The sequence below is a fragment of the Pinus tabuliformis genome, chromosome 6 (assembly GCF_031772625.1).
Source record: "Pinus tabuliformis cultivar Carrire ecotype Pingquan chromosome 6, CPIR1, whole genome shotgun sequence".
Lineage (NCBI taxonomy): Eukaryota > Viridiplantae > Streptophyta > Pinopsida > Pinales > Pinaceae > Pinus > Pinus tabuliformis.
Window position 1 is genome coordinate 1,941,019,726 of NC_142292.1, and position 24,202 is coordinate 1,941,043,927.

Sequence of the window (24,202 nt, forward strand, 5' to 3'; positions counted from 1 at the left end):
GATTCAATGTATTTAGGATTCACATATGGCGCTATTAGATGTACTCAGAATTTAGCTTCCTCTACTTGGGTAATACATTATCCATCTAGTCAATTGTTGGTCGCAAGAGGCATATCTATCAGTCATGCTTCTAATACTATGATTGAGTATAGTTCCATTATTAATTTACTATCTGAACCAATATCTTATGGTACTCATTCATTAGTGGTTTATTTGGATTTGAAACTGGTTGTGTATTAATTAAATAATGTTTATCATGTAAGGGATCCTTTATTACATTGTCAATTTCTAAGAGTGAGATTATTGAAAAGATCATTCACTTTTATTACTTTCATTCACATTCCACGATTAGATAATGCATTTCTTGATTCTACGATTAACCAAGCATTGGATTGTCATATTAATCATTCATCACATTAAATCAAAATAACAAAAAATCATTTGTATATATGGTAAAATCATCATGAAATATCTATATATAAATAGATATAGTATGTCAAAATATTACAAAATTTGGATAAATGTCCTACAAAATTATGGCTTAATCTTTATCAAGTCCATATATCAAAAATATCAATCATCTAAAATCTATGTTTCCAGGCCCTTCCCTGGTTGAGCATCCCGGTAAAAGATGATGGAATTGGCCACTCATCAAAAGAGTCATACCCACTCTCATGGTACTTGAACCACTCTTCTTTGTACATCCTCAGGGAGATCCTCTACTACTCCCATTGGAACTTGGCATGTCAAACTCTTCAAGTTCCTATGAATAGTATGGAGTCATGTTTGAGACTCGTCTTCTGCTCTCTCTGGACCTCTTCGCAATGCCTGTGCCCCAGTAGACCCTCAGGTATCTATAGTTCAATATTTTGTTGGGTGTGGAGCCTGATTATCTTCTATATTCAAAGGTATCACCACATAGGACCCCAGTTCGAAATGGGGGCAGCAACATCGCCCGTAAAATGTTCGCTGCAGGGGGGGTCCAGGGGGGGGCGGCTGCAACCTTTGGGAGCCCCCCCCTGGCGGGGGGTTTCGGGGGTAGCGCCCCCGAAGCTAAAAACAGCTGTAAAATTGCCTTGTAAAAGTATAGTAATTTCTAGTCAATCTGGGCCGTTCATTAGGCGGATGATCTGATGGTAGAACTTATGTTTAGTTTAGGGTTTTTTGCCCTAGAAGGCAACTCCTCTCTTTATATGAGGGTATTGTATTTGAGGATGTGTGATAGATGTGTATTCTGTGAGCGAGGAATAAAGAGGTGAGACTGTGAGAGAAAACAAAGGATATTACAACGGATTTGTTGTAGGTTGTGTCTCTTCATTTTGCTGGATAATAGAAAGGAAGGACTGGCTGTTCGGGGTGGACGTAGCCCAAACTGGGTGAACCACGTATATCTGTGTCTCTCTTGTTTTATGTGTTTTCTGTGTTTATATTTCTGCAATATTTTATGTGTTCCATTGCTCCGTAATATATAATTTTCTAACATATTTGTATCATGATAATTTAATCTTGTACTATTTTTGTTTCACAGAGAAATATTTTGAAATTCTTGAGATTATAATCAAAAATCCAAAAAATAAAAAATGTTAAAAAATCAAAACTTACCAATGTTTCCCCATGTAACTCCTTCTGGAAGTACTAGCTTCGCGTCTGCTTGGAAGTATAATCCTACATATGGGTAATCCTTTATGGCCATGACTTGTTTCTCCCACCAGTCGAAGAAATTGTCATCAAAAGATGCCTGAGTAACTCCGCCTTCACCAAATCACTTGATGAGATCTTCCCATCTGGCCATCCTGGGATCTCTAGGACTATTGATGGCAGTAGCTACTTCGGGTCATAGCACTAGAACCCACTCAAAGAAAAATGAGCAGAGGATGGCGCCATAGTTAAAATGATCTATCTTCCCCTGTCTTACTGATTTCAATTACTTTTTCATATTTCTTAAGAGCGTTGTGCACTAGTCATATACTACTAGTTTTAGGCATTCTATTGTGAGAAACATATATGGTTGTGAAGCATGTGTAATTAAGTTGAACCTACTATCCTATAAATATTAAATAATATTATCTTGATGGGAAGTCTTGTGATTTATTTAATTGGTAATTGTGATATGATCTTGTTATTATCTGGTGTGTAGTACACAACAATGTGATCAACAATACTGAGGCCTCCTCGGGCCTTCCCTTTTAGATCTACTACTTCATCCCTCTAGGAAAGTCCTGTTATGAACTAGATATCCTCTACTTCGATTTGTAAAGGCATGTCATCTATGATGAATTTTTCCTTCTCTGGGTCTCAGTAATGAATCAACATTTCCAACAATCGAGTCTGAGTTCTCACGTTGGGCATCATGAAGAATTTGAGCAATCCACAATTTTTCAATCCATCCAATGACTCTCGATCATCTAATACCTCATTATCAACATCACTATGATCCCTCTCTCCCCAAATGATCGACATCCCAAAAGATCAGAGATTTTCATCAATTATAAATTTCATTTTCCAATCTTACTCTGCGCGTACGTGATTTTTATAAGAGACAATCGCATACATACATGAATTTCCATTAGTAAAATCATGTATAAGGCTTTCTATACATGGATTTCAAACCCAAAACTTACATATATGTAGGGAATTTTTTGAAATAAAAAAATATCTCCATAATTTGATGTAATCTACTAAAAGTTTTTATCAAATGGACAAGATTAAGGTTATGAAATACCTGGAGTTTTTGTTTGCTGGATTCTTTGGTCGATTTGATCGAATTAGTTTGCATAAATTTTCTCCAAGAGCCCTCTTCTCAACACTTGGATGGTAAAAGTGAAATGGGGTAATTTAAAAAACTATTTTTATAGACAAAATTGAAAAACCTACTTTCCTAAAGTTCATATTTAAAATGTATTATTTTATTTTATGAACTTTGGACCTTTTCTTCAAGTGTTGGGAAAGGATCTTTTCAGGGTGATGAATATTTTTCATGACTAAGTCCTATTTTTCCGGTCACTTCGACTCCGCGATCATTGACCTATCGTGGCTGGTATCATTTTATAAATTGGCATATATGTTAAGACATATCAATTTTCTGTTGAATTATGCATCTTGACCTCATATTGTGGTATTTAGTGATAGGGTCGACCCCATTATTTTGTTATTTTTTAACCCCTCTCACTTCATGACTTGTAAAATCGTAACATAGTGGTATATCCTTTCATTCCATGGGCTTCCTAGTTATATCCTTGCTAGCATATGTCGCCCTTGTGTTATAGACATTTTTGTGCCTTACAGCTCTAAGCATGAAATGGCCATAAACCAAGGGATCCTAAGTCCCTAAAAGTGTTGTTCCGACCCCTGAAGGAACAAGGTCAACAAATTACAGCTTCTCCCAGAAGTTCTCCACCAGAAACTGCTCAGAATTAGTCAAATCAGGATCATTTCAGCTGCTCCACTGGCCAGCTGCGTTGCATAGCACCCAAATACACTAGCTAGGTGCGTTGCAACGCACCTAAATGCACTACCAGGGTGCGTTGAGCGGGAAATGACAAATGGCAGTGCCATTCCGCAAGGTGGAAAGACAATGGAAGCTTCCAAAATCTTCCCTAATGACAGTTGCCTCACTGAGTTCGACCAAGGATGAGTAAGAGGCTCTCAGTCTCCAAGTGGAAGAAAGAACTGACAGAGAGAAGCCACTAGTCAAATCATAAGCTGACTCATCCTCTTTGCATACATCTATATATGGATCCCTCATCCCAGAGATCCAGAGGCTGGAATTTTGTACATTGCAGAGAATTGATGTTGGTTTTGAGATAGATATCAGAGTATTGGGTGATTTATGCTTTGTTGGAGGTGAAGAGGGGCTTCTGTGCTGAGAGGTTGATGCTGGATCAGGAATCATCGGTTGTAACTCCTCCTGGATCTTCTCGTTATATCAATAAAACTATTTGAGTTTCTCCTACATGCTTGTGTATCATTGATGTTTGTTACATTTGTATGTTTAGCTTAAATCTGATCCTAAGCTATTTATGAATATAAATCCATGTCTTTGTGTAGTTTTCTTCTTCTGTGATCTTACAGGAACTTGGTGAAGCTGGGCAAGTAAGGGAGCAGGTAGCTGGAAGCTGTCAAAGAGGAGAGAGATTGGATCAAAGGACTAGCGCAAGACACAGGTTGGTTCATCCTATTCCTCTTCGTTTATAGTTCATAAAGAAGAATACGAAAGTATTTTTCTCTGTTTCTTTCTAAGGTCACTGTCACATCTTAGTGGGATAGGGTCGTTCTGAATAGACACTTTTCCCGTTAACAAAATGGCGACTCCGCTGGGATCGTGTCTAATTATTTTGTTTGTGTTTCTTTTTTTGTTTGTTTCATAAACTTAGAAGTAGCAATCGAACTGCATTTGCCATTAACAAATGCAAAGTAGACATCTGCTACTTCAATCCATTCACTGGATCTGTTTATGATTTAAACAACTAATTCACAAATGATCTGATTGGCCTTTGTGATAGCTCTTAGACCTCCTTTAAATCTACCCTCTGATTGTGCATTACTGATTTCTTTTACTCGGCCAAAAACCATAGATTAAAATGAAAACCGTGACGCAGAACCCAAATAGAATTCTCGTTTCCGCCCCAGCGCAGGCTCTGTGAAGAGGTTCTGCATTTCAATGCAGTTCCCGAGAGGGCTACCTGCGCTGCAATCTAGTTTCTCTGTGTAACAGGTGCACCGATCAGCCTAGCCTTGTGCAGCTGAGGTTCTTTGCTTCATTTTTTCAGTTTTGTCTCTGATTTTTGCAGCCTGTGATCAATATATGTGTCTGTTTAAAAACCCCTTTTCTTTGCCTTAATTCCGCCTCCTTTGTACAAAAAGACTGTAGATGTTTTTGTGTGTTTGTTACATCATTTACAGTTTTCCATTGCAAAAGTAGAATAGTCATACTGTCGTCCTCTGATTTAGATCTGTCGTAACTGTCGATTTTGATCTTAGGAGAAAGTTTATTTTCTATTGACAGTCGATTATGCTTTTACTTTTACCTTTGGTTTGAATTTGTGACTTTCTAGTGTCGAAACGAGTATTTATTTCAAAATCATAAAGTGTCGTAATCATCTCTACCTTTTGATTTTGAAAAGAAGCTTGTTTGTGTTTGTCACTTGAAAGCAAATTCAGATTTGTACATCAACTTTATTTTTAGGCATCAATATTAAGAAAGTGAAAAACAAATACATGCACATGTGCATTTGCATATTGACAGTCTGTTTGGCTTGATTTAGGAAAGTTCATTTACAGTGTGCTCTTTGCTCTTTGTGAAAAGATTGTGTCTTTCTTTTCCCCTTGTAGCTAGGATTTTCATTGCTGAAAAGAGATAAAAGTTTGCTTATCATCTTTAGATTGCATTTTAGGAATTACATCTACATCTCATGGTGAACCCAAAAGGAAAACTTCATAAGAAAGATCAACTTAAAATAAATTGAATGAATCTAACAACGCATTGGAACTTAACGCACAACATTTAGAGGTCTAGGCTAGAGACGTATTCTGGCATCGTAAAGCCTGGTAACTGTTGTCCTCACTGATGGTTGGGTGATTCCTCCACTTTGATACGATAAGTGCCAGTACGGACTTGTGCTCCCACGTACCGTCGAGTATATATTGGGAGACACCTATAGGCTTAAAACCTTTTATCCATAGGAAGCCATGTCGGTCGCCCTACTGATCGCAATACACCGAACACAGCATTCGGGAAGATTGACTGTCGTACCGTAAAAAGTATTCTGCAGTTTTTCGATTGGTTTGGTACTCCCTCTACCTAGATCTCCAGAGCAGTCCCTTTCGTTCCTTTTCAGACTCCTTAACGGAAAAGGTCCATCTGAGCACTTGTCACTTCAGGCTCATTAAAAATTGAAGGAGACTAGAGTCATCTTTTGTTTTTTCTCGACTCTTAAAAACTGAAAAAACAAGTTGTGTCAAAGTGTCTAAAATTTATTTTAAATGGAATATTCATTACCCTTTTCCTACGTTGATCTTAGGTTGAGAAAATGGAGTCTACCAACCAAGGAATTCCCCTTGGTGGAAATCCTAGTCCCTTCTCATCTTGGGGAGATGTTGGTGCACCCCATATGGCCACATTGTCGCTTCCAGGACTGACAATTGGCTTGCCGGTATGGCTCCTCTCAACCAATGTCGTTCAGAACACCACTATTCTTGAACAATCGAATCAGCAATTAGATGAGTCCAGAGTTGCCCACCAACCTTCTACTTTCTCTAATTCTTCCTCTCCTCCTTCCTCTTCGCTTGATGGGGCTGGCAAAGCCAAAAGTCAAGTTCCTAAGGAGAAGAAGGAGAAGAAGAAGAAAGAGAAGAAGAAGAAGGAGCCAAAGGCGAATGGGGGAAAACGAGTGTCGTCTAACGAAAATACACACACTGCACCGACCAGGCCTAAATCGCCATGTGTCATTTGCAAAGGAGACCACTTTCACAGAGATTGTCCTTGCATCCCTCGGATACTAAGGGACTGGTTTCCTCGTTTGCACAATCCAGTGTCGTCAACCTCTGGTGATCATGTTGAAAGCACACCGTCAACTAGTGAAAGTGAAGCCCCAGGACAAAAAGGGAAAGCTAAATTTCCTTGTAAACTGTGCGAAGGCAGTCATGCCGTCCACCGTTGTCCCTTCTTAGACGAAGATAAAAGAGTTTTGGATGATCGTCCGGTTTCACCGTTACGACTTCCTCCTAGATATAAAAAACTCTTGCCGAGTCCGTCGCTAGTTGAGAATCCATCTGGCCCGCTCAAGTGGTCGGCTGAAGTGCCTATCATTGAAGATAAGCCATCTGAATTCATACCAGACGAAAGTCAAAAGGTCGAGGCGGCAGTTGACCCTGTCTTGCCTTCAGAGGTTTTATCTTCGGATGATACAGTCACTGAAGAGAACAAGGACGACACCGTCCAAATTCTCTTCATCAACACAGACTCCGACGAACATGGGGGAAATCTACCCATTCCCTTACCGTAGGAGGGAAGTTCGTCAGAGCCATACCTGGCCATCTACTCGGTCCCACCTCCAAGCAACCTAGTTGTCTCCTTCGACTGGAACCAACTAGGCAGATCCCGTTTACCAGCAAGCATACCATTCTGAATTATCGTTCAAATATATAGAATGGTCATGGCTGGTACCATCATAGATAAGGGGGCTTTTTGTGAGTATCCTTTCCTCTACTGCTTGGAAAGCGCTTGGTTCGCCATCGCTTTTGCCTGAGATGAGAAATCTGACAGGCTTTGATAAAGGAACCAGTGGACCTTTAGGGATCCTTCCCGATGTGCCCATAACATTGAGAGAGAAGACAGTTCGCATGAACGTAATGGTAGTTCAAGGACCCTCGGATTATAACCTACTCCTTGGACGAGACTATATTTATTTCATGGGAGCCATCGTCTCCTCACTCTTTAGAGTAATGTGTTTTCCGCACGAAGGAAGAGTGGTCAAGCTCGTGGACCAGCTTTCATTTCCCGGATCACGCATAGCAAATAGTCATATACCGTCCCTAAATGGTCTCTTCACGCAAGAAATGTCTCAATCCCCAGTCTGTCCTCCCGATGAGCGCGAGTAATTCGGAGGGATATGACTAAAACCCAGGGGGCATGCATCCTGGTCTGCTTCGGCAGGAAAACTTCGGGTATAGGGTAGGTTTCCGCGGGAGAATATGACTAGTCTGTACCCTGTCCATCAGTGGAAGAGGGGTTATTCTAGAATAAGATTCTCTTGTCAAAGTTATGTGAATTGGCGGGCATCGTCACTCACCTTTGTTTATTTCGAGCAACATCGCCAAAGAAGTGTTTTGTTTACGCCATAAATAGAACAATCTTTGGGTAACCTGTAAGAGGTAGGCCTCTCTTGGTAAAACAAATGCTTTGGTGGAAAGAAGTAGAGGTAACCTTGAAACTCTGTTTTATACCTGGGGGCATGCAAACCTTTTGGAGTGCAAGCGAAGAACGACTATTTATTTTTTAAATTTTTAGGACCTCTAGCCCTTTAAACTCGTAGGATTGGTCGTTTCCTAACTTGCATAAAGAAAGGATGTGAGGCAACACTCGAAAGCTTGCCATTCTTATATGAGACATTCTTATCATATGACTGGATTAATCGAGCAGTTTTAGCACATAGTTCAAGCTCGTTAAAAAATAAACATAAGACATGAGCAAATGTTTCCACGTGCATTTAAGCTCGTTAAAAAATGAACTATTCCCCGGTAAATAACCACCGTGAATGTAGCATTTCGGCCATTAAAGCCTTGGTCATGTTTTCACCATCACCTCCACTTTTCCATTGGTCGATCATTCACCTCCATTTGATTGTTTACCCATTTTGAGGAACAGCTGCGAAGAGTGATTTCACTAGCCATCCTTGTGACACTGCTGTGATTGGAAAATTCCAACCCTTACCTGGAATCAGCTGCTACCCATTTTATCACTCGTTCCTCAAAAGACGAGTCTTCTTTAAGCTCTTTTCAACTGACTCGTAAAAAATGAAAAGATTGCCGAGTTTTGGCCTTCCAGCTCGTTAAAGCGACCGGAAGTGCTATCCCTCCTCTAGATTTTAATATTTTTGGACCTGAGGGATTATTGCACAAAACGATCGAGCGCTTGTTTTGTTCGGCTCGTTAAAACTATCAAAAATTCATCCCTTATGTATTGTTTTATACTTTTTTGGAGTTAAGGGATTAGATGACGAAAAAGGAATTTTGGAGTTAACTTTACGTACCTTTTCAGACTCTCTAAAAATGAAAAGGAGCGAGTTATCTTTGTCATTAGACTCATTAAAAAGATTAATAGCAACAAACTTGTCTTTAGACGAGAATGAGTTTCACTATTGCTAGGCTCGTTAAAACATAGCGATGGGTTTGCCCAAAGGGAAAATTATAGAACAAGCATATGTTATCCTCCTCAAGCTTGACAAAAATAAAGAGGTACTGGTCAGCAATGACTGGGGAAAAATTGGGAAGAAAACTCAAAGAATCTTTATTGGTAGCAAGTCACTCTTGAACATGACACTTCCACTCCGTGTCTGAATCAGGTTGGGTTGTTTCATTCACCGGTCACATCACCATGGTCACGCCATACCATCCACATTTGGGGTAAATGCTACCAATCCATCACATAAGTGTCGCCGACATGTTCAAGAGAAGTCATCCAGAGAAGTCACCTGTGTCCCATCCACTACCATACATTATACTTCATTCTTTCATGACCGCCATCCTGAACCGTATATCATCAGATTGTTTTCACCTCCATCAAAATCATTTGCTCCATTCCGTGTCATTGATGTGGGATTCATTAAGGCCCTCCTTTGACAGATCGCTTCTTGTCGACATCAGCTCATTATCCAAGAAGTTGATCTAGGAACACCCCATTCAGTACTTTGAAGCTTGCATGCGTCAATGGCAAGTTTCTCACTTCCGGCGACAGGTATACATCAATGACCTTCGACCGAAAGATTTTGCGTGGTGTTCGACGCCAAGTCCTTTATTCACACCACGTGAATTGTACTGCAGTACCTTGAGGGTCATCATCATTATCGGTGATTCCTCTCGCGCTGGTTAACGGTTTACATCATTGACTGGTAATCAAGCGATGTCTTTCCATGTTCGACTTCAAAACATTTCTCACATGGATCGACTTGTACTTCGAGTGAAGATCGGACGAAATTGAGGACCCCGGATCTAGTTTCATCCATCCGGGCTGCGATATATATTCAGGAAAAATAAAGACATTGAAATGTACAGCATTGCAGCATAGATAATCATCCTACCAAAAGGATGATGGTTCTATCAGAATCATCAGTCTACCATCAGACGATTGTCTGTCCTATGTACATGAAAATGAATTTATAAAGTTGAGCATGGGAATGCCCGCCTCAGCTAGATCATGAAATTTTTTTTGAAGATAATATATTGTATTGTATCTTATTACAGGTCTCCTCCCAGCATTGAAAGAACTTCGGATCCTCCTAATAAAGCATTTCACCCGATAAACGGCCTCATACTTTAGGGGGCAACTGTTATAGACATTTTTGTGCCTTACAGCTCTAAGCATGAAATGTCCATAAACCAAGGGATCCTAAGTCCCTAAAAGTGTTGTTCCGACCCCTGAAGGAACAAGGTCAACAAACTACAGCTTCTCCCAGAAGTTCTCCACCAGAAACTGCTCAGAATCAGTCAAATCAGGATCATTTCAGCTGCTCCACTAGCCAGCTGCGTTGCATAGCACCCAAATACACTAGCTAGGTGCGTTGCAACGCACCTAAATGCACTACCAGGGTGCGTTGAGCGGGAAATGACAAATGGCAGTGCCATTCCGCGAGGTGGAAAGACAGTGGAAGCTTCCAGAATCTTCCCCAATGACACTTGCCTCACTGAGTTCGACCAAGGATGAGTAAGAGGCTCTCAGTCTCCAAGTGGAAGCAAGAACTGACAGAGAGAAGCCACTACTCAAATCATAAGCTGACTCATCCTCTTTGCATACATCTATATATGGATCCCTCATCCCAGGGATCCAGAGGCTAGAATTTTGTACATTGCAGAGAATTGCTGTTGGTTTTGAGATAGATATTAGAGTATTGGGTGATTTATGCTTTGTTGGAGGTGAAGAGGGGCTTCTGTGCTGGGAGGTTGATGCTGGATCAGGAATCATCGGTTGTAACTCCTCCTGGATCTTCTTGTTATATCAATAAAACTATTTGAGTTTCTCCTACATGCTTGTGTATCATTGATGTTTGTTACATTTGTGTGTTTAGCTTAAATCTGATCCTAAGCTATTTATGAATATAAATCCATGTCTTTGTGTAGTTTTCTTCTTCTGTGATCTTACAGGAACTTGGTGAAGCTAGGCAAGTAAGGGAGTAGGTAGCTGGAAGCTGTCAAAGAGGAGAGAGATTGGATCAAAGGACTAGCGCAAGACACAGGTTGGTTCATCCTATTCCTCTTCGTTTATAGTTCATAAAGAAGAATAAGAAAGTAGTTTTCTCTGTTTGTTTCTAAGGTCACTGTCACACCTTAGTGGGATAGGGTCGTTCTGAATAGAAACTTTTCCCGTTAACACCTTGCTGCAAGTATTATGTAGGCTTTGGAGTCCTCTTTAGTTCTTACATGTCTTCATGTTGAAGCCTCATTCTTCTTCTTCTTCGCTATTTTCTAGCCTTATTCCCTATAGGCTCTTATATGTTAATTTGTACTATTGAATTCCATTTTTACCACTTGTACCCATTTTGGCCTTGGGCTGGCTTCATTTGGACTCATGTATCAACCAATTTTGACCATTACTTTTTGCAATTTCAAACAATCCATTCATAAGCCTTTCTAACTTGACACCCATTTTTCCATGGAGAGAACATCCCTTGAGTAACTAGCATATGCCACCTTTCATTGAGCATAGGATTGTTCCGGTTCTAGGAGCTAGTGCGCTTTCTGTTGACACTCGTTCTCTTCTATTTACTATAGACATTATTTTATTCCTTTTAAAGCTTTAAATATGAAAGAGACAATCTATATATATATATATATATATATATATATATATATATATATATATATATATATATATATATATATATATATATATATATATTCCCAAAAGATTAGGAATGGGACAATTTCTTCATTATTTGATGGAAGCAAGGGTCAATCATGTCGCTCTTGAGAAAAGCACTTAAAATGAGTATTTCATCCAATCATATGGAGAGTATTGTATTGCTTCCTGCATTGAAAACTTACACAAAGTTATATTATGCTCCCATAAAGTCATATCAAATCATGTTTTGCTTAAGGGAATTAAACCTATTTTCAGTCATTCTGTGGTGTATCTTGACTCATTTATGTCAGTAGTACCTAGTCTATCAAGATATTCTTAGTATCAAATCAACGACTTGGTCCTTCACTCATGCTGGTTAAGGAGGTCCCCATTGACTTCTTACTGGAGGTTCTTCTTTTATAGACTCTGACAAATTTGTCTAAGAGTAGACCTAGAGTTTCACCCTGACCCTATTTACATCATTGATATGCGACCTTGTGCTCAACATCGATTAGCCTTATGGGTCTTTAGCTAAGTGGTTTCCATTATGTTCAACGTAAGCTTACTTTACCACACATTAGGATTTTTGCAGTACCTTGGTTTCCATTTGACCCTATTGGTGGATTCTTTGCCTTTGTGTTAGCTCTCATTACTGGTTCGCCAGAATTGTACTTCAGAATGTTTACTTCATCTCCTTTCATCTACGTTATTCCAAATTATTGGCTTGTGGGTTACACTCACGCTGGTTGATGTGGGATGCCTTAATTCCTTCCTTCCTGTATATCTTTTCCCATCAAATCAAACTTATTACTCTAGCGACAAGGTCTAGAATCCTTTTTTTAGTACCTTAGGGTTTGTAGTCATCATTGGTAGAATCCTTCACTATCAACAGTGAGAATACATCAATGTCTCCTGATTTCTATATTATTTCATGTGTTTGACTTCAACACATTTATTCACACTTGTTAGATTATAGTGGGGTACCTTGACACTCATTATCATTATTGGTGAGTTGTCTTGCATTTGTTAACATATACATTAATGACTGGTAATTAAACGATTTCTCACATGATCGACTTCAACTCATTTATTCCCGTAGTGTAGAAATGTAGCATTTCCGTTGACCTTGGGTTGTGTCAACATCTTGCTTCACTTGACATCTCCTTCAATTTTTGGCTAGTGACAGCTCCCACTTTTATATGTTGAAGTCCTTCACAGTAACATCTTATATGTTGAAACACCCAAGTTTATGAAATACCACTATTCCACCTATATGACTTAGTACTTTTTTTATGATTAGTTATGAAACATCATTGATCAAACATCCTTCTAGCATCATGGATTGTATATCCTTCTATATGTGATATTTGAGACATAAATCCATTGTATTCCTTCGCAGCTATGAACTGATAATCCATTATGTATTCTTAAGCTCCTTCTGTACACTTATATATACAATTTGGATATACCTTATACTTGATCAAAAAACATTCTTGATTACTTCTAAGCATGGGTATGCCCGCCTCAAACACGAGTTTTCTTTCATATTCCTTCCATAAGTATTCAATGGGTTGGAATCTGGTGATCTCCTCCCAGATTTTCGAATGAATCCTATCTCTATAATTAATATATTTCGGCCATCATGTACCCCTTCTGACCTCATGTATTAGGGGGCATATATCATAGCATCACTTAGCACCCTTGTAGACTTTATGCTTGTTTATGGACCTGGGAAGTCCATTTTCCCATACCAACTTGGTATTATATTAAAAAATAATAGTTCAAAAACCATACGTGACTCTATCCACACTAAATCACATGAATACACAGGTCGTATAACACCACACCTGTGTATACCTTTTAAAATATGAAAAAATAAAATAAAATGTTATCTTTTAGGCAGGGTTCACAGGTTTTACCAAGAGGAAACCTACAAGATCCTATAGCTTAAATGAATTTACCAATTTTAGGTGGTATATATACACCCCTTGTGTAGGCCTAATTAATACAAGAGAAGGGATACTGATATTATACCCATTTTTCTCCTAGGTCAAGTATGTTTTTCATGTGCCTCCTGCACTACCAGTCTCTAGGAAACCCTGGTTTTCTTTGTAGAGATGTTCATCATCCTTATAGCATCTCATGGCTCTTGTTATAGAGGTTGTCTTCATGGCTCGGGCTAGACAGATCTGGAGGAAGGCTGTGTTGTTGCCTTTGGCTTGGATCGCGTTGTACCTTTCCTGTACCTATTGTTGTTAATCAATAAACAATCTCATGTATTTTTCCTTATATGTTATTGTCTCATGAATAATAGCTTATATGATTATATATGATTATCAACATATATTTTATGTATGCACATTGAATTATCTATTAAGTATATGCTTCTATAAATTGACTTGCAGGTCTGCTCATTTTGGAGGAAGAAAATGGGTTGGACCCTATGGGAACATCATCAAACGTAGGACCTCTGGGTATGTTTCCAAATCCATGTTTGCTAACTCATATGTTTTGCATGCTTGTTTGACTTCTCCTTGTTGATTATCTTGTTTTTCTCTGTTGAGGCTATCAACCCTTGCCTTAGGGATTTTTTCTTGCCAAAATTGATGTACTAAAGTTGACATGAGGTGACCTGTCGTCAGAGGGTTTATGACATAAAAAAAATATCAAGATTTGAAGACAAAAATAGGAGTGATTCAAGACTGACTCAGGGATAGTCGACATGATAGAAGGCTTTTAAAGACTGAAAAGTAATTTTAACTAAGGTTGAAGTTCTCTTGAACATATTGGTGACACAATAATTGGCTTGGCAGAATTTGACTCAAACTAAAACCAGAGACTAGTATGAAGACTTTCACTAAGGTATCATCAAATGAAAGGAAAATAGATTTCTCAACCCTCACATGAAAAAAAGTGATCATGTCATCTTCAAGAGAAACATACTGCCTCCTAAAATGCAAAAGATTAATGTTTCTTTCCAATCCACCCCCCCGCCAATATTGCAAAATACCTCTTTATTGTTACACAAGATTGAGGAGGATAGCATATGCTTGTCATATAATCTCATTCTTTGGATGTGTTCTTCGGAATGTTTTTAACAAACCCTAGGAAGGAGTGGCTCGGTATCATCATGATTGAAAAGTCCTACATTGTTTACATTTTACGAGTCCAATGAAGGGGTAACTCGACTTATTTTTCACATTTAGAGAGTTTGAAAAATAAATAAAAAGCGAACTCCATAAGGTTATTTTTCGTAATTTTAGTCTCTCGAGGCCTAAAAAGTATAAAATAATACAAGACAAAACTCCTTTAGTCATGATTGACTAAAGTGATATTTTTTCATAAATCATTTACTCGCTCTGGAAAAGGATTAAAATTATATTAGGTAAATGTTTCTTCAAATACTTTTATGATTGTGAATGAAACAAGCTTGCTCAACTACCTTTTCATATTTTGAGAGGTAGAAAAGGGCTTAAAGATAACTCTATGTGCTTCCTTTTTCATAAAGTTTTAACAAGCCCAAAAAAGTGATAAAAGTATAATCTCGCCATTATGTTACATTTCAACAATTCAACCTAATATCTACACACTAAGGCCAATAAATCATTTACACAAAAATTTCAATTTTGACTAATATACATAAAAATTGGTAAAAATAATAAATAAAAATAACTTGATTTTCTATAAAAGGAGAAAATTTCATTTAATTTTTACCATTTAAGATTTTTACGAATTACAGAGCTAAAAATCCCATTTTACCTTCAATATTATGGAGTAGATTGCGACCAATCTGGTGAATGATTTTAGACGTTGTTTCTTCCAGGTAAGAGATCTCTCCTTCCTCTCAATTTTCATGGTTTCATTTTTCATTTTTAAAAGTTAAAGTTTTGGATTCAAGCTGGTTAAGAAGCCTAGGTTGCACCGCAAGATCATTGAGGGTTTTCTCTTTGGACTTGCGATGGTCATGGATCTGAAGAGAAAAAATCATGATGACGTCACTTTTCTTTAAAAAACAGGCGCAATGGGCAGAAAAATAATTTAAAATTTAAAATTTCTCGTGATTTTTCTTCAAAATTTTCAACATTATTGTGATTTTAAAGTTTCCTCCTTTTCTTTTGTAGAATTTTAATCCATCATGGTGGATGAATGGAGAGAAAGAGAACAAGAGGCTAAAGATTTCATGGAAACCAATGACCAAAATACTATGTGAGCACTTTGATGATGTGAATTGGCCAAATTCTTCCTAACTTCTCGCATGAGATCTCAACCATAGCTCTGAGATTTCTTAGTAAGTACATGGGATTTCAATGAAGAATGTTTTTGAATTGGTTTAGAAAGTAAATAGAGGACATTTATTTTCTTAATGGATTATCCAAGAGAGGAGCTAGGGTTTAGTTATCTGGTCATCTTGGTGGTGGTGAATCCACCGATTATTATATTGCTAAGTATTGTGTTCCAGGATGTCATAAACCGAGTAGTGGAAATATTGAGATCAAGCATGTACAAGACATGCCCTTGAAAACTATCATATTTACCATTGCTCGAGTGGTCAAGAGCGCAACTCCACATGTAGCCACAAAATCTCAAATGAAACACATTATTGAATTCATGGAGCCCAAATTATTTAACTAGTGTGAGGACTACTAATGAAGATGAAAGAGTAGCTAATTAGGTGTAAGACAGTTTAGTTGAACTAGTTTTCTTATGGTTATATTATGGTATTTTTTTCCTAAAAAGGGCACCATTGTTCCACTATGAGAAGGTAGAAGTGGATCCTCCTGAGCCAAAATATCCATGCATGAGGAGATGGGTTGACCTATTTATATTTGAGGATAACCTTGATATCAAATTTAGGGTATACCTTGGATAGGTTTCCCTATAGGTATATGAGGTGTAGCCTACATAAGTTAACTAGCAAGAGTCTGTGGTGTAAATTGCATAGGTTGAAATGAAAGGAATCTGAGGCATAGCCTAGATAGGTTGACTAGAAGGAATATGTATTATATCTTGAGTAGGTTGAGTAGATGGAATTTGGGGTACAGTGCCAAAAACAAGTTTCCAGGGAGTACCATCCATTCCAAGCAATGGAGCACTAGTAAAGAGTTGAGTTTCAGTAGGTTGCGGAAAACTTACCTGAGGTGTTTGAACGAGAGGTGGGTAAGATCCAAAAACAAGTTGTCTTGTTGGCTTATTGGTGCCTAACTTAGGATCAAAGTTAATTATCAAAACATATCCATATACTACTGACCCTTTTGGCAATATTCTATGGACTGTAGATTGAGGTCTCACCTGAGTTAGTATGGGGGGGTGCTAGAACCAGGTTTCCGCAGCCTTGAGATGTCTGAGGGGTTGATCCGATCCAACTGTTCATCCCTGTGTGCAAGCTACTTCACACACTTCCCTAGCCTTCGCGCGATGATATACTTGCCTTCATACAGCCCTAACCAAGGGTTGTGGAGCGTTCGCACTGCTGGAGAAGCGCTCTGCGCTATTCCCCTAAGACACACATGAGATCTCACTTATCTTCCTATACCAGTTAATTATCTTTGCATAAATGGATGTCCTACATCATATTTATTTATGCAACACATTCATATGAGTTTGCATAGAAAATAAATAGTACACTTGAAATTTATACCCAATCATACATTAAAACAAGAAAATATACACAATAATATGGTAAATGTCTCTTTATTAATTCTTCCACAAGTTACAGACTCAACCTGACCTACGCAGTCAGCTACAGAGGTCCGCACACTTAGTTGCGGACTACTAGGCCTCTGCACACTCAGCTGCAAATCCTTCTCCTACTTTACGACCCAAAGACACCCTTTACACTTCAACTCAAGCTCTATATTCAGGAAGTGTAGCTATAGCTACACAAGAGGGAAGGATCGAGTATATCGATGCTATAAATATAACCTCATCACTTAATGGAGACACTGTACGTGGAATACAAGTGATCAATCACATCAAATTCAAATTTGATCTCCTTCCATACTTCATAAGCAGCAGCTAGTTCAGGACTCCATTTACAAGCTTCACAATCACTTAGACTCATCATGCTTCCATTCTATTAGCTATGTTCCATCTTCTACACTTAGAGCCTCACTCTATTTATACAATCCCATGGTCAATGGACCATGGGTAAGTCTATCAAGCTGACATTACATTACGAAAACAAGGGCTGACAACCATGTCACTCTATTATGATTTCGTGCTCTGCACTAGTAATTTGCAGAGATTTTACAAAGGATTTGGTCAAAACTTAGGCTCTAAGCCCCAAAACATGCCTTGGGGGGATTCCATGCCCAACATCCCCCCAACACAAACATCATGACTCACCCTTGAGTCACTCTGTTGGTGCAAAGATCTTCGTGCGAAGTCCCTCGAACTCTGTCCGAACTGCTGAAAGGTCAATAGTGCACTGAGGGGATGCCTCCTAGATTTCCTGTACACGTTGTTCCAAGATAGTGGTGTCGGAACTACTTCCCTGCATCTGTGCCTGTGTCCCTTATATTTGTAGAAGCTTGGCTTCAATTGCTGCTATGATAATGAAGGCCTCAATGATCCAAGGCTGAACGAGTGCCTTCAAGACTACTTTTTTGTGCCATGCCACATCCACTTGTTCTTTCAACGCTTTGGCCTATTGCATCTGCATGAGCCTCTGAGTGAGAGCCATCGTCTATGCAGTTTCTTTGATGCTATCATACTACTATTGGAGTTCACAAGCCTCTATTTCTAAGCACTGGATGTTGGGGTCCTCGTGCAGATTTGTAAGGACCTCAAATGATTCCTCCAATATTCTGGTGCAGTCTCTCACTACACTGCCAATCTCGTCTAGTCCCACTGTAATAGCGCTCACACATTGTTTTCTTACTTTCGGAGGGGTGGATGGCTACACCTTCAACCGTAGCTCTGTGATATGAAAGTTCAGTTCCAGCTAAACCTTTTTCATTTCCTCTCGTGCCTTGCGCACCCCTACTGCTAGCCTATGGATGCGTGCCTCTGCTGGTGTGTCTATTGGGATGGCCAACTCAGGGACACTTTGACAAGCTTCATCCAGTACCTATACTAGCTGCCAATTCTATGACACCAATTCATCATGCTACAAGATCAACTTCTCCATGATGATCTTCTGCTCACTTAGTACTTGCAGAGTATGGCTCTCCATAGCCCAAAGTTCTACAGTAATCCCATCCTGCAGAACGTATAATGTGTCCCATAGGAGTGCAACCATGTTGATTATGATACCCTTCAGTGCACTAATCATAGGCCTGTTGGCCTCATTTGTTGTCACCAGTGCCCCTTCCGGTAACACTATGGTATTTTTCACCTGAGCATGTAGTATATGCTCTGCTACAGTTGTCCCTACTGCGAGGCTGGTCGTAAGCGTACCAACCTGAGGAGTGCACACCTGCAATTCCTGTAGTTGTGCTCTAAGGGCCCCCAACACAATTTGGTTCTCCTGCATAAAATTCTGGAGGGCCTCGGAGGTGACATCACGCACTCTCTCACCAATGTCATGTAGATCACCCTCGGTAAGGGTGATCAGGTCAGTAGACAACTTCGATGCCTTAACCTTCTTATTCGGCCCCATCTGCTCAGTCGGGTGCTGGTGCTTCAGCTATGTTGATACAGTTTGTGGGTCCACGCGTCCCTCCTCTTCCTATGCTTCCTACCCATGCGAAGGCAACTTTTGGCCCTCACGTGCCTTTGAGGCTGCCTCCTACACTGCTACTACTGCGGCCTTTTTCTATTCAACTATTGTTTGTGCAGCATTGTGCACCCCCTGCACTTCTGCTTCCATTGCCTCCTCCCTTCTCTTCTCTGCCAACTGTGCCATGTGCAGTTTGGCCTTCTCTTTCTTCCTCTGTGTCACAGAGTTCTCTATTTCCACAATGTCTAGAGTGCACAAATTTGGCAACCATGTCTCCAGTACATTAAAGATTACATCATCCATGGCTACAAATGGTAGCTATCTCCATTTCGCGGTTGGGTCCTTGTGCACTCTGATGTATATACTATGGAGGTCTGCTTTAAACTTTCCAAAACTTTTCAAGTTGTTGTAGACATTGGGTGATAAATACGACTTGTGGTTGATCCTCATTCTGAGGTTCATCTCCATGAACACCCAGAATATCTTACTGTCGCGGATCCAGTTTGCATCCTTTGTGGCCCAGGGCAAAGCGTACTTCGTGCCCTCCAGTAGATCCCTGTCAATTGTCAAGAACTGACTATCATACGACAATTATCCTACCATGAGCACTATGGACAGCAAAAGCCATGCATAGTGGAACATTTTTCCTTCTTCCCGAGCCTCGCGACAATTCTTCAATAATTCCTTGCAGAGGAACTCTGACCGGTTAAACTAGACCCCCTCTGCGCACTGCTCGGCAAGCGCTACCACTAGCCTGAGTACATTGTCCACATGGCACTTGTGCATAACCTTACCTGCCAGTATTTGGGTTTCCACTCTTACTGCTTTTTCATTGATATTGGATATGTCATAGCCCCTTTTCCTCTTGTCCAGTTTATATTTCTTCTTCATGGCCTCCAAGATGGCCAAGTCATTGCTTTTCCCCTCCGAGATATCTGTGGGTGTTAAGGGATAAAGTCCTCTAGGGCTTTGGGTCAGAACCCTAGCAGAGCAGAAGTAATCTGCAACAAGAACAAGCAAATAACTCAGGAAAAATGCTTAAATGAACAAACTATGGGAGGATGTACGTACTCGGGGGTCCTTCGTTCAGGTAGTTCTAGCCAGGGTTCAAACCCTTTGCAGCTCCTCATGATCTTTGAACCTGCAAAACAACCAATTCAAAGACATACAGTAGCATATAGATAAAGCATTATAGTGAAATCAACTTTATAGCATATAAGTAGATGGTTAGTTATACATTGAAATAGTCATTCATACATAAACCATTACAATAACATCAAATGCATGAAAAAAGTTGATATCGGGAACAAGAGAGTGTTTCTTTTATTTCAGATAACTATAATCAAAACATAGAAAGAGTTCACGTAAGTCTTCCTCTTTCAGCTCCAAGTGGAACCATTCTCCAGGTCTATCCAGTCCCAGTCTTCAAAAGGCTCCTTCCATAACCAACACAAGGATATCTCCCACAAGTGAAAGGATATCAACTCTCAAGGAAACAAGGGTTTCTTGAACTTGGGGAAGTGCTTGAACCATAGGGATCTTCAAACTTGATCAGGGGATAATCTCAGCAGAGTAATTCTCTCTTTTCTCTCCTCCTTAATGCCTTCCCATTGAAGTCTTTTTATACTTCGCCCAAAGTAGTTTTTCAGGTGGGAAATAGTTGGGAACAGTTGGGCCATGGGCACTAATAGGCCATCAATAGGTAAAACCTGTGGTCTCCACCCATGATTAGGGAAATTTATTTTTTTAAAGTGTTTTAAGACATATACGTGGGTTGGGTATAGACTGACCCGTGTGTACACGTGTTTAATACAGGGAAAAGTCGCGTATAGGGAGTAAAACACTATTTTTTTGAATATTTGGACCAAGTCTGGAAGGAGGGGTTGCCCTAGGCCATAAACCAAGAATAACAAATACATAAGGTGGTATTTGGAGCTATAAAAGATGCCTCCTAATATATGATGTTATAAGGGGAACATGATGGCCGAAATGTATTAAGTATACGGAAAGGAAACCTGCCAAAAACCAGGAAGGACTTCAGCAGATTTCAGCTTGCTAAGCCAGCAAAAGAAGATCAGAATGAAACAATTGTCTAAGCCATACCCATGCTTAGAGAGAGTAAAGCATGTCCACATATCAAGTACAAGTGGATCCACTCTTTATACAAGTGTAAGGAACTGAAAGTACATAATGGATCATCTAATCACGATCAAACAAGTAGATGTCTGAATATCACATATAAGAAGATGATCAATGAAGCTGAAAGATGGAGTTGATCACTGATGTCAAAAATTGTTCCCAATAGTACCAAATGAACATGATGGAGTTATATGGTACTACATCATAACTCGGATGCCAGCATATAGGATTTTTTTGTGAAGGAATGCAACATATAATGTGGAATGGTGTCAACTATCAGCAACAGGAGCAACTGGCAAGTGAACCAAAAATTGCTAATGCAACTCGAGGTCTCCACTGACCACCGTGGTACATTCCTACACAATGGGAATAAATGATCTGAAGTCGGCCATGTGAGAAATCATTTGATTACTTGTCATTGATGTATACTGTTAACAAACATGAGACTACTCACTAATAATGATAATGAGAGTCAAGGTACCCAGTACAATCTAACATGTGCGAATAGATGAGCTGAAGTTGAACACCTATAAGAATCTATCAATTAGGATACAATGGTGGTTTCCCACTATCGATAATGAAGGATCTACCATTGATGACTGCAAACCCCAAGGTATTGCCAAATGGAATCTAGACCTTTTTCCTAGAGAAATGAGTCGTAGTTTATAGGGAACGATTCGCTAGAAGGAAGGCATTAAAGCATCCTTCATCAATCTAGCACGAGAGTAACCCGTAGGCCAATAAAGTGGAAGGAATCGGACGAAAAAGATGTGTTACACAAAAATATTTTCACTATGATTATTTATAGTCAGTGTGGGTCTATCATCACTTGTACTGTCCTCTTAAGCAAGTCTAAGACCTCAGCTCTTCAAATCAAGCTTTGGAAATGGGAGAAAGACATTAAAAATCAATGTAACTCTGGTTCCACACTTTCTCTCATGGTCACCTGCGGTACCACACCTTATGTGTACAAAAGCTGCGTACCTACCCGCTCTCTCCCTAACGGTGTAGGTGCGGACCCCTGTGAAAGTCAAAAGGCGCAAGTCTTATCTTAAAAAACTCACTTTGGGTTAATTTTAGAGTTTTCTAGAAGGAATTTTGACGTGGATTGTTCGCTCTGAGGTGGTTCATGCATCGCAAAAGAGAAGGAGCTAATCCCTTGACTAAATGAGCTATCCCTTTGAAGGAGGGCTTTATCCCTTTGAAGGAGGACCTAGTAACTTCCCTCCATTGCACTATAAATACAGGCATTGGGGTGAGGACTAGGGAGGTTAGAAGCTAAACATTTTGAGGGTAAATGCTGGTGAAATTAAGACTTCCTAGTTGAGCTTAAGAGGAGAGATGACATACCTTTTTGGCTTCATTGGGGAGTGAGTGAAACTTGTCAAAGTAGAGGAGACTTCTTGTTGGACCCTGGGAGGAGCTTGTACAGCGTCAAGGCGAAGGTTGTAAAGTTCTTCTTCTTTTGAATTAATACAATCAAACTCATTTTTCTCAACAAGTATCTTATGTTATTTGTTTCATGGACTCCTTGACTTTCATGTTAAATATGTTTTATGTAATTGGTTTTTCAGGTGCTATTTAATTTGTTTGCCTCGTTTGTGTTTGCAGATTCGTGAAAAGGAGCTCATTAGAACCAAAGGAGCGAGGGCATCCACAAGCTTGCGTTGGACCAAAGGTAGGCCCTAAAAACACTTGTTTGCTATTGTTTATTAAAGCATATTTAGAGAAAGATAGTGTCTGGTTAGTTTTCTTGTCATTAGGTCTTCTTTAGATTCTAGGAAGGTCTATCTTGTCCACAAGATCGACTTATTCCGTGTGACAAAATGGCAACCATACTGGGGACTTGATTGTTTTCCTTGTTTATACTTTGACCTGAGAAACTCTATTTTCTGTTTCTGTTTTTGACTTGATGATTGTGGGATTGGGTGAATTTAGTTAATTTTGAGTCAGTTTTTATTTTTCATAGTTTTGGGAGAAGTACGCACCCTCTGGGTTAAGCACAGTGCGTACATGTACACACTTTTTCTTTGTACACAGAGCGTGAATGCACCTGTGTAAACAGGCTGCCTGCGTACCCTGTCAAAAATTTGAGAAATTTTAAATTTTTCTCTTTTTTATCAGTTTAGAATTTGTTTATAGGTTTTAGCCATTGCCCGGACCTACTTGTTCCCTGTCAAAAACTTTCCTTGGTTTAATTTCATTAGTGTTAGGGTTTTAGGTGGAATTCCTAGGAGTTTTGCTTGTTGGGTTTGTTTTTCGTTTTTGGCTGTGTAGTGGCTCTGAGCTTAGAAGCTGTAGGGACCTCAAATTACCTTGGTGTCTACCAACCTTCTTATGAGTCTGACTATTTATGAAATCTCCCCTTGTTGAGGAATCCGATTTGTGTTTTCTCATTTCAAAATTTCGAAAAACTTGTATTTGAAAGTTTGGATTTTTCATTTTTAAAAAGAAAACGAAAGATTGGTTGTTTTTTGACTAATTGTGATTCTGCATAAATTAGTCCTTAGCTCACATTTAGCTAAGTAAAACATCCTCAAAAGACACTTTGTAAGATTTGACTTCAAATAGGTTTTTCTAGTTTGTAGAACTCAAGATTAGTCATTTTTATAGTTTTGAGTGTCTTATGAAAAATATTAAAAAAATCTCTTTTGGAAAAAGTTTGTTTTTGTAGTGGTTGAGTGCTTTGAAAAGAAAAGGGAAATTTTTGTGAAATAACTAGTTGTCTCATTTTGAGTGCTTTGGAAAAGAAAAAGCTCTTCTTTTAATTTGTTTAATTGAGAAAGATTTGTGTTTACAAAGTATTTGCACTCTCAAACTCTTTCTTAGTTTAGAAGTTCATCGAAGAG